This window comes from Protopterus annectens, chromosome 17.part0 (assembly GCF_019279795.1).
Source record: "Protopterus annectens isolate FY-2018-M chromosome 17.part0, PAN1.0, whole genome shotgun sequence".
Lineage (NCBI taxonomy): Eukaryota > Metazoa > Chordata > Ceratodontiformes > Protopteridae > Protopterus > Protopterus annectens.
In genome coordinates, this window is record NC_056751.1 from 233,206,074 (window position 1) to 233,219,115 (window position 13,042).

Consider the following 13,042-nt stretch of genomic DNA (forward strand, 5'->3'; position numbering starts at 1 on the left):
GGTAGTTCACACAGCCTACCTAGATCTTGCCAAGGCCTTTGACACCATCCATCATTAAGGAATCATAGATAGACTCACTAAACTAGGCATAAACCCCTATGTTATAAGCTGGGTTTCCAACTGGCTCATTGATAGAACCCACACTGTGAAAGTAGTGGACTCTAAATCTGACTACCGACCAGTTAGAAGTGGTATCCCACAGGGATCGGTCCTAGGTCCACGCCGGTTTGGCATCTACTTCTCAAGCCAACACAAAGGGACTCTGGCTGACCAAGTTCACAGATGATTGCAAACTGGGAGCCATTATTGATTCTCCAACTGATGTAGACATTCTACAAAAAGACCTCACTGACACCAATGACTGGTGCCAGAACCATGGCCTTAAGCTCAATGCCAAAAAGTGCATTCATTCCCACATAGGCAGTAGTCCATTAAACACTGAAGATGTGATAAGAGACCTGGGGGCACAGGTTGACAGCAACCTCTCCTTTGATAACCACATTGCCACTGTTGTCAGAAAGTCCTTCTATTTGGCACATCTCATTACAAAAGGTTTCTCATCCAGGAAGAAAGAGGTCTTAATCCCTCTCTATTCATCCCTCATTAGACCTGTTATAAAATGTAACACCCAATTTGGTATGTACCTCACTAGACACCTACAACAACTGGAAAGTCCACAAATATACCTCATTAAGAGGATCTTAGGCCTTAGACACATGCCTTTTATGGAGAGACTCAAAAAACTCCAGTTATACTCTGTCTCTTATCACCTACTTAGATGTGATCTTTGCCTGGCCTGCAAAGCCATGTCTGACCTAGAGCTGCTAGATATGTTACACCTAAAGAAATCCCAATTCCTCCATATCACACACTCCAGGGACCTAATCCTCATTATCACAATAAACAGAACATGCTGAAGGGACAGGTTCCTAACCCATAAACTTCCCATACTCTGGAACAAACTTCCCATTCACGTCAAACAGAGCACTTCACTGGCCCTCTTTAAGAGAAATTTTGACAAGTGGATGGGCAATAGGAAGTTCACTCCAGGGATCCACTTCAGTGGCCTTGCTTGACAGGAGCACTGAAACTAGCTTTGGGTGGCATGATGCCAGGGAATCTTCTTGGGCTAGGCTTATATAGTCTCCAGGGCTGTTAGCCTAGTACACACCTATGAACCTATGAGAAGTGATCTACAATTAAGAGAAAACTGGCTGTGCATTGGAGTATTGTGATGAAGTTCAAAATCTCCCATCTCAGGCAGGAAAGTGGGTGCTTTCCATTCTGAACCCGCTTCCTAGCAAAAGCCATGTTGCTTATGCCATTTAAGGACATAAAAACAAATGCACCAGTGCTGACCATGGTAGATGTTTAGCTGAATGGGTGCTGTACAGGATCTTGGACTATGGCATGACATCATTTATATTCTGTCATGATGTAAGTACTCACCCCCACCATAAATCTAGCAGCTACCACTGACAGCCCTTATATTCCTTCTGGTTTTCTCATGCTGAACAGAGACAGGTAGCATCCATGTTGCCAAACATATAGCACATTTGCATGCAAAGAAAAATGTGGTAACATTACATAACCTATTTAACCTGAGGGTCTTTAATTTGAAATAAACTGGACTTGATGAAGTTAGGGCCCAGAAATGGTGAGGAGCTTTTGTTAGTGTAGAACAGACAGCACCTACTTTGTACAGATTCATATCTGCCACCTAGGGCTTGGACCCAAAGAAGTCGGATAGTGGTAACCTTTATGAATTCCCCAGAAAGCCTAAGAGAAGAGAATGGGTACATCCATTTTCTATCTGCCTCCTAAATTAGAAGATGGAAGTTTGAAAGAAAAAGGTAAGCTATGATAGTGTGCCAAACAGCAGAAGTGTAGCTGGCTTAACCAGTCCTCCTCAGCTATTCAAGTGAAAAAAAAAGCATTTTACTGTATTAATGGCTTATTACAGTCAGATCCATGCCCCCCAGCTCTTACACTGAAGAGCAAAAAAAGGACATTCTTTTTACTGGCACACCAGCTAGGTGGCAACCCCCCCCCCCATTTCCTCCTGCCCTAGACATTCAGGTCCCACTTCTGCACCCTGCCCCTTGCCCTTCTTCAACACACTTAAAATACATAATATAGCATTTCTTCTTTTAAGATGTAGTGTAGCAAATAGTTGCTACAGTTTGTACCCTGCCCGTACAGAGCACTATGGCACTTATGCTTTGCTTAAAAAATAGTTGCTACAGTTTATACCCTGATAACATGGAATGTTACAGTGCACGGATTTAAGTTAAAAAAGCGAGAGACAGAGGTTGAGATTTTTTTACATTTAAACTGTAGCAAACTGCTTGCTACAATGTAGCAAGCAGTTGCTACAGTTTAGACCACACATGGAGTGCTACAGCACTCACGTTTGACCACAAATGCAATACCAGCTCTTAAAAGCCAGTACTGAATTAAAGAGAAATCAGGATTGGCTGACTGCACCCCCAACATTTTTCAGCCTGGGCAGTTGTCCCTCTCACCCCACCCTAGCTACACTACTGCTGAACAGCATGTTATCACAGTGAGATAATAATCCCAATTCCTATGTGCCACCTAGAAAATAGAAGTCTTAATGAGGAAAAAGGTTGCAGTAGTTGATGTAATAGTTTATTAGTCTGTGTACTTGAACAAAGAGGACAAATGAAAACTAAATGCCAAGGAGAGTGTAATCAAAACCTTCAGCAAACATTACTCCCCTTGTGACTATCACATTGACAGCACACTCCTAAAACTTGATCCTGTAGTTAGGGATCTTGGAACTTATGTTGTGATCACCACATATCCACTGTTGTAAGGAAATCTTTTCATCACATAGCTTCAGGTTCAATTCTTATGTGACAGATGGGAATCTGGTAAAAATAACCACACCTAAGGTTCTGTGTCCAGGTTCAGGGATGTAATCATTCCACTTTACTTGGCACTCATTAGGTCAATCAGTGAGTATAATACTCCTTTCGGTATGTACATGGCCAATCACTTGTCACAACTGGAATGACCAGAATGCTTTTTCACTAAAATAAAAAATGAAAGGTCTAAATCTTAAAAACTTTGCAGACCATCTCAAAGCATTGTACCTCTTCCATTATCATACAGGCTAATGACAGGCAACTTATGCCCTGCCTATAGAGGTTTAATAGATCCTGCCCTGTCAGACCTATTATACATTCACAAATCCAATGGCATCATAACAACCCATTCAAGAGATCTCAATCTCTTTTGCAAAATAAATAAAACATGTTGCAGGGTTAGGCATGTATCATAGAACATACCTCTTCTATGGACCCATCTACCTTCCATTCTACAAAATGAAAGTATTGTTCTTACTCTGTTGAAATGTAATTTGAATGAATAGATGGATAGCACCCCTGTCCCTTATGAACAGGGAAAATATGTAAATACCCCAACATTTCTTTGCTCAGGCAATCTCTGGGTTATTTGCATGCAAAATAAAAGGGCTGAAAATGACCATGGGAATGTACAGTAAGTCTAGAATTCTTAAAATCCTCATGGATCAATAACTTACTATGTACTTGTGAACCTATGAACCTATGTATTCAGTGCTTATCTGCCATCTGCAATGTGGAAGTTTAATAGACAAAAGGAGCTTTTGCTACTGTTTGAAAATGATTAGGATGGAGGTACAGGTAATGGTGGTACATAGTATTGTGTATGATGAAGTTTATAGTTAGAGAGCATTTATAGTTTACAGACAGACAGGGATGATGATGGGGAGGGAGGTTAGTTTTGCTGCACAGTGGAGTCGGTACTTTGCATCCTGGCCTCTATATCAGTTACAGAAATTCAAATACCTCAGCTGTCAGGGATTCATGTTATTAAAGACTGAAAAATCATCTAATATTATGCTGTCTATATTCCCCACAATACAATTCAGCTCTTAAAGGAATGTGCACATCAATAGTAAAACCATTGAATATCTCTGTGAAACAAACCTTTTATACCATTTTAAAAGACTTACTAGACTATTTCTCGTAATGAAATATATCTGAGTATTGGATAAATAACCTTTACTTCAAATAAGTATCACTCTAATTCTCTTACTTATTTTACTCATATTTTACTAATCCATTAAATTAAGGCAAGTTACTCAAAACCAAATTTGTCATGACTTCTTCTTGTGAATGTATTGCACCTGTCAGTAATAAGTAAATAGAATGCTAATGAGATGAAAAATAAGACTTTTCTCATAACAAAGTGTTGCAGCATAACTTTTTAGTCAGATGTTCAGTGACCACTAAATGTTTCTGAAAAACTGGCAGTGCACGAGATAACTGCTTCCTCAAAATATTATCTTTTTTTCTGAAATGCAGCATCTTTAGTAATTTTCAGAATCATGCAGTACTATAACAGTAAGGAGCACAGCCTCCACAGTGAAATAACTTGATTTCTCCTGAGGTAGTATCTTCAAATACACACCTCCGGATTCACGAATCCTCCGTGTAAGACTTAAGTCTTACTCGGAGGCTGCAGTTGAATGGTATGACATCAGCGTGCCATGAATATTCATGAGGGCACACTGACTCAACCATAAGTCTTACATGGACTGGGTAAGAAAGTAGGGGACGTGTCTGACTGCCGAGCAGTCTAAACGGCCACACCCCTGCAAGGTTTGTAAAAGGAAAATGAAAGTACACAAGAGCGAGTCCGCTCAAATGTCCTTGCACCCAACACCACACTCCCTGACATTGTAAAGCCCCATCACAGTTAAGAAAAGTAAAAAATTAATTTAATTTTTTTTTAATTCCCGAAATAGCTGCCTGTATTTGCGCATGTGTGCACGGGTGTGCCCATTGCTTAGCTGTAGTTAGCAATTCCAACATGGAAGAGCATAAGAAAGAATGTTTATGCAAATTACACCAAATAGCAATAGCGTAATGGTAGAGCGTTTGCACAAAGAAGAGGCATTCATGGTTCGCACCCCACCACTCCCCTTCTTATTTATGTTTTAAATCAGTACATGGAATAATACCTCTAAATGATACAAACCACCCAATGTTAGAGGCACCTTTGCATAAACGTATCCCAGAGTATCCACAAAGTAAACATAAAGTCCATGAACTGCAAAGGTGAGGCTTCAGAACAGCAGCTTCAGTTTAGTAAAAAAATATACTCCAAAACAGCAACCTCAGCTTAATAAGGTGTATACTCAAATTTCTCCAACCACAGAACAAAGATCTAGATTCCACTCAGCTGCAACACAGTTTTATTGGTACACAAGCGCTTTCACAAACAGTGTCTTCAGGTGTATAACAACCATTAAAATACACACACCTTATATAACACTTAAAGTCAATCACATGACTCTGCTTAACCATTTTTAAAGGCATATATACACATTGTGCAATGTGTTTGCGCGGATGTGCGTGCCACACCAACCAGCAACGTAGGGCAACGTGGAGCAACATAGAGCAAAGTTGCTTAAATGCAGCCACACCCCCTAGCCTGTCTGGACAGTATGAAAATAAAATGAATGACAAGGTTCGAACCCAGGACTCTGTGCTTCATAATCAAAGCACAGAACCACTAAGCCATGACAACTTAGGGGAAACAGCCATTGTTAACATACATATACTTAGTAATGGTAGATTAACCATTACTAAGCAGGTCTGCAGTCAGCTGAGAATTTTCAAAAATGGCCAATCACAAAAAAGTGCGGGGAAATGCGGCATATTTAAGCCCCATATGCAGGAATACTTGCCATAACTGATTGTAGCTCACATCTGCAGTTAGAATGGCTGGTGCAGGAGAGGGTACATGCTTTCGAGCGCAACGTTGGGGCATCGAGGAGTCAAAATACATGGTTTGGCTCCTTGTCCACCGTCATGAGTCAAGACTCCTGCAGGGCCAGTTCCAAGGGACGGGGTACAAGGCAGAGGCTTGGAACTGGTTAGCTCATGACCTCACCAGTGTCACAGGTGTTCCTCTGACTGGTGAGCAGGTCCATCACCACCATGCAGACCTGAAGAGATGGAAGCAGGACCGCCTTAACCAATGGATACAGGAGGCCCATGGGATGCAGGATGCCACACAACTGAGTAGGTAGCCATGGAATGCAGTATATAGGAATTGATAATTGATTCTGTATAATGGATAGGTATGACTCAATATCCCTTAATTTACTTTACAGCTGCAGGTGACCGTGCTGCGAATCAGCAAGCTTATGCAGATAGGCTGGTAAGGCTGAGCCACCAGGCAGGTTAGTGATTATTCTGCATGTATTGTTATATAAAATAGGGGAGAGAGCATGAAATAAAGTGTTGTAGTCCAATAATATAGCCATAAATGGCCTGAATAACTCCTCTGCATGTACTGTCAGATAAAAAAGTCAGAGAGTGTTCTAACCTATTAATAAAGGTATAATATGTCTTGAATATGTCTTCCATATGCACCGTTATAACAAATAAAGAAGTGAGCCTGTGGAAAAGTGTGTAATGTCATTAATAAAGGTCTAAAACCCAGAGTGTGTCTGTGTCACTTAGTGTGAAATGTTGTTGTACCCTTGCATTATACAAATAGTACTGTTTTAAAAGGTTCTGGCAACACAGAGTTGTGCAGTCCCATATAAAGTGGGTGATGGAAGTGCTAGTAGCTGTGAAGCATATATACAGTCCTCAACAGTCAGTTACTGGCTGGCATGCATAAGTAAATCTGGCACATGAGTAGCATGTTAATTTGTTCCCCAGAAATGTGAGTGTGTGTCAAGAAATGCAGGGTTCTGTACAAATAGAAGTGAAAATGTCATGTGAAAACATCCAGATATGTAGATAAAGAAATATAAATGCAATCAAGGAATATGTAGCAGTAACATCTGCATCTTGGACAGTTAGTATGTCAGATATAGGTCGGGCATATATTGAACTAGCCAAACCCATTACACAACCTAATGCATGGTGGCAAGTGTAATAATACATGTAGGGGATATACACCTGCAGTCACTAGGAATGCAGTGTAGACTAAAAGTAATTATAAGATGTTAATCAAGGTTTTTTCTACACCCTACTGTATGTGCATAAACCATGCAATTCCACACCTCAATGGGTATGTGTAATCTTAAATATTTGTTGGGACATATGTCCTATTGTTCTATAAATATTTGCATTCACGTTGATGCATGTGCCCTGTTCAAACCCCACAATCATGGTGGCTTGTTGCTACCAAACATCCCTGAATGCTGTTAGAATATCCATTGTCATTCAATATATACATGTGTTGTGTTTGCTGTTCAACTGTTGGAACCTTGGTGTGTTGGGTTAAAGGGAATATTACTGCATGCTGTTACAACTAATCTGGAATGCTGTTGTTTATGTTGTAATTAAACACACCTAATCATAGAACTTAAGGGAAGTCCGGTCCCAGCGGACCCACCCGTCCCTCCTCAACTGATGAGTGCACCTGGCACCAGCAGGTCCAGTGCCCAGCCCGGGCTCCCCTCCTCCCTTGGTCCTGTGCCACCTTCAGGTGGAAGCACTGCAGGGGATGGGGCTCGTCCCCCCCGTGCAAGCGTGGGCGGAGAAGGGCCACCTGTCACCCTTCAAAGGGTCCGGGCTGTGGTGTGTAGGAAGATCCAGTGTTCAGTCGCTGATCCCCTACGCCAGCTCGAGGTGAGAGTGGTGCATCTCACGAGTGAGCCTGCCTGTCCTACACAGCCCCCAGCACAGCCACCCTCGGGGCTGTGAAGGTGCAGTGGTGACTGCCCGTGGGTGGGGATCTCAGTTCCACTGTTACCATCTGTGGGCTCATGGGCTTGCGATTTCCAAACATCCGTCCCCGTCAATTGTGTTCACCCACCCCATGTGTCATACACCACCCCTGTATGTGTCTTTTCTGTCTTGTCTGTTTACCTCCCCAACCTACCTCCCCAAACATACCTACTTCCTCTACCTCACTTTCCACTCTCACCTGAAAAAAAAAAAAGGACAATCTGTACCCACAAAAAATTACGCCCCATACATAGCTGCCCATTTCACACACATGCCCACTGGACATGTAAACTGATAATTATAACTGGCAATACAACATACTTTCTTGCCCTCACCCCTCTCCCAGGGGTGGAAGGTTTCAAATTTCACTCCAAATTTATTGCATATGCACAGCTGTTGCTGGTAAAGAAATGGGCAGCTATGGACCTTCCCTACACCCGTCCTGCACATCCCGAGTTTGTTTACCTACTGTCTGTTCCTCTTTGTGCCCCCCTTTTCACTACTTTCCTATCTCCCAATTTTCTTTTCTTTAAAAGAAATTAGCGCGGGGGTTAGCGGGAGTAAGCACTTTTAAGTGGTAGTAAGTGGGTTTAAGCGAGTGTGCGCATGTGTGCGCTTAGCTAAGCATCACTAAGCGTCATGCAAACCCGCGCAAACCCACTTACAACTGCTTAAAAGTGCCTTAGTCACTCTATGAAAGGGCCCTTGTTCTGCTCAGCAGCAAAAGAAAAGACCTCTGCTAGTCTTGAACCCCAGACCATTGGCACAATAAACTGCATGAATTACCACTAAGCCACAGAAGATATACCAATAACTTGGTGCTGACATAAATATATCATGCATTACAATGAGGGAATGTAAATGGAAATTAGGAATGGTATAAGACAAATCCTGTTCTGTGGGTCTTTACCAGCAGTTGTTATTGAATTGCATGACATGGCTGTGAAAAGAGAACCAGCCATCCAAGCAGGGAATAATGTTATAGTAGCACTTTACAAACACCACACAGTATCAGACCAGGATAAATACTGGAAAAGTTAATTAGGGCAGAGGCCAGACACCCCAACTGTGACTGCTTTACAGGGATGTCCTTAATTTGTAAATAAATGTTAGCTGTGCCCCACTGACTCACTCTGGAAAGTACTAACTTTAGGCAGACAAGTGTGGAATCACATGTAATGAATAATCTCAATATGTGAGAGTAGACACTGCTTGCACATCAGAAAAGGTGTAGGTATACATATGCTCTGATTCCCAAGAAAGTCTCAACTGCAATATGTCTGTAATATATTGCAGGTGTATCTAACGTATATGTACTTTTCACTGAGGCTGTTCAAATACATACCTGAGAGTATCTGAGGCCTGGCAGAGGCAGAAACACACAGGCATATCAGCATTACTGCTGTTACACACACTGCAAATAGCTTTGGAAGGAGTTCCATAAGTATGCCCTTATGTAGGAGTACAACACAGAAATATCACAGGATGTAGCCATGTACAGCTAGCAACCAACTGTGACAATGCCAATGTGCCAATGCTGAAACGAGTGGTGTGGTGCACAGACAAAGTACAATAGGCTAACCTCTAGCTACCATCTGGATATGTCCACAGGTGGGAGCTACGCAGGCAGACTACTTGCCTTGATAGACTAACAGGTACACAGCAATCCTGTATGTCAAGCAAGATAAACCTCACATGATAATAAAAAATGTTCTTTGCAGTTCTGCACCCCTACCCAAAGGTACAACACACCTGTGTATTCAGGCAAAAACCAGGGTGTAGGTAGGCACACTCAGTACTGAAATATGTCTAATTGTGTTGAGCAGCCTGCGCTAATTGCAGCACAAACAAACCACAAACTGTTCAGAGGTGAGTAACGTAATAATTACAGTATAGCAGTTCACAAACACCATGTGCCACAGGAATACAGTGCACTAACCACATTTGTATGGCAGTTAAATGTCTAATTCAGAAAGAAACTACATACTCCCATGTACCCTGTGTTAGCATTTGGAAGGGTGAGTACATGTCTACACTGAGAAGTGTGTACTGGAAGCAGCAACATTCAGGTTTGAGTACAACATGCATATCACTGGCTACAACCCTAGCTTCAGATTAGAGGCATATACCAACCTTCTGACTGACACAACAGTGTCCAGAGCAACCAAACATGGGCCCCACCTTGGAAAGCTGAAAGGGCTATGCCTACCTAACCTAGCATTTTATAGCAGTGGACTGCAATCACAGTGAGTAATGCAATCAGCACACAGCAGGCTGCATGCAATTACTGAATGGTGGGCAGCAATTGGTGCAGAGGCTGTCACATGCACAAGTGCAGATACCTAAAAAAGCAGGTTGTACCTGCTGTCCACACATGCAATAATATCATTGCAGGTACAGGGAGATAGAGAGTGAGAGTGAGAGAGAGACACAGACAGAGACAAAGACAACAGAGAGAGAAACCAAGACAGAAACAGAAACAGAGGGAGAAAACCCAAAACAAACAACCAACCAAAAAAAAACAAAAAAAAACTACAAAACTGTAACAGACGGAGCAGGGAAATACAAAGGTAAGGTATGTGTAACTCATATGTATGTGTTGGCATGTAGTAGATGTTCCTGAAGAGTACTCTATACACTGCAAATCATCCATGTGTGGCAGCAGTACGTATCCATCTGTATCTGCATATGTGCATAGGGCAAGGGACACACTGCAACTGTTAGTGAAGGGTGGACAGATATCTGTTGTTAAAGGTTGTTATGTGCATATATCTATGTAGCTTGTAGTGTGTGGCATAGAAAACAGCATGCAGTGCTGATATATGTCATGTGCTGGTTAAACGCTGTGGGACAGATTTGTCAGATCTGCTGTGTTACAGCCAGTGAGGCCTGCTAAAGCTACATGGGCCGAGGACACCCACATGCATACTGCACAACTCTGTGCAATATAATCACATAACTGTACATCCCACAAGTGTCGCATAACTGATATCTCCACCATGAAAGGTGGACTGCACATGTGCCTATATGTACATCTATGTGTACAGCAATGGATGTGTACATGTATGTGTATATATATATATATATATATATATATATATATATATAGAGAGAGAGAGAGAGACATGGGGCCATATGTACTGCAACAGGTGTGTGGTGACCAAGGCATGGACTGTAGAACTGTAGACAAGTGTTGATACTGCAGTGCCATTCCTCCTTTCCAAAACACTGTACCCATTAACTACCACATAGGTAGAGATCTACCCAACACCGAAGGTATGATAAGGGAACATGGGACAAAGGTGGATAGTAGCCACCTTTTTGATAAAGACAGTGCCACACTAGACCTGTAATCTGTCTGTGTGGTATGTGTCGACAACAGGTGTGTCATCTAGGGAAATATAGGTCAGTGTTCTACTCATCACAATGATCTGTGTGGTATGTACCTCACATGACAACTACAGCAGGTGGAAGGGCCACAGACATACCTCACAGAGGGTAACACTGGCCGCAAACAGATGCCCTATGCAGACTGACTCACAAAACCACATCTAGACTGTATTGCATACCAGCCACACAGAGGTGACCTCTGCCGGACATACAGAGGTATGTCACACCCATAGCTGGGTGACAACCACCATGGCAACATATCACAATCCCTCTGGGATACACGCTCTAGGGCCCTAAACCTCGTCAGCTGACTAAACAGCACATGCTGGAGGGATAGGTTCCTATCTCAGAGATATGCCATACACTGGAATAGACCACCTAGCAATAGCAAACAAGGCTCCTCATTAGCAGTTGTCAAAAATACCCCTGATGATTGTTTGGGAGATTGGTAATACACCCCAGGAACCCCCTCTGTGGTTCCGGTTGGCAGGGGCAAGTGAAATCAAAGTACATGTATGTCAAAGGCCAGGGTAGCATATGGCTAGGCTGCCGTAGGCCCTAGGGCCAATAGCATATAACCTACCTATGACACTATGCACTCACACATGTACTCAATGCAATACCATCTATGTGAGGTTGAATAAGTGTAACGCTGAATGTGTGCAAGGTTTGTAAAGGTGTGATAGGTTAGTGTGAAGTTGTATCTGACATGGTAGTGTCTATCCTAGCTGTGACACCAGGGAAAGATGTGTATTGTTAGGCAGACATAGTAGTATGGCATACGATGTGACGTAGTTCCTTGTTGACGACCGTGGTGTCTCATTGTAGGCTAAAGCAATACATGTATGCTTAGTGAGTGGTACTGCTGGTGAATCCAACTCACATAAGAACTGTAGTACTACCTGAAGCTCTAGGCCTAAACAGCACAGTATGGTGTGTGTTCACATTGCTTGGAAACACTGTCTTGTGTGTTTCCTGTAGTCTGCACAGATGACAAAACTCAGGCATAAGGGTCTGTAAGTAGTGGCACACAGTACTGTATGGTACACAGGTAATGCTCATCTGTGTTGGCATACAGTGGTGCATTGTATGTTTGTCTGATGTGTGTGTAATTATGCCTGTACCGTGGCTGCAATCATATGTGTGTTACAGGGTATACGTGTGTATCCAGCAACATATATACTCTGTTACAGCAGTATGCCACCCATAGTAACAACTGTACACATATGTTAGGCAGGGTTATGGCATCAGTGACTAGGGTGGTTGACTGGTACTACTGTAACTGTACTTTACATTCATTGCAATGGATGATATCTCTGTTTGTGCATTGGCGTGATATATACCCCTGTGCCGTGGTTGTGCATTGTGTCACAAAATGTGTGCTGGGTACTGTTGTATAGTGGTGTGATATATGGAGTATGCTAGGCACTGTTAGTCAGCTGTGGCCTGAGAACCAATATGTGGTAGTGAATGTGTGTAACCCCTGACAGAGAAATGGATGGTATATATGTCAGTAAAGTGATATCTTTGGTTAAAGGTTTAAAGTGTGCCACAGGACTCGCTCACACATATTGTTCATATCTTTTTCAGCCAGATGGCCCACCAATGCAACCCATCGTATACAACAGCGGAGGAAGATGAAATTGTCCAAAGCCTGGTGCAGCAGTACACTATGCTGTTTTCCCGAAGCAGCCAGCACCAGCAGGAGCAGACTGCACTGTGGCAGGATCTTGTTCGTCAGGTAAATGACATAGGCATGCATAACCGGACATATGAGCAGGTACGCCATCACTGCAGTGATTTAATTAGACATGTCCGGTAGCGTGCGTCTGATATCCAAAGTCAACAGCTTGCCACAGGTGGTGGGGTGGCCATTCATCCCCCCCTCA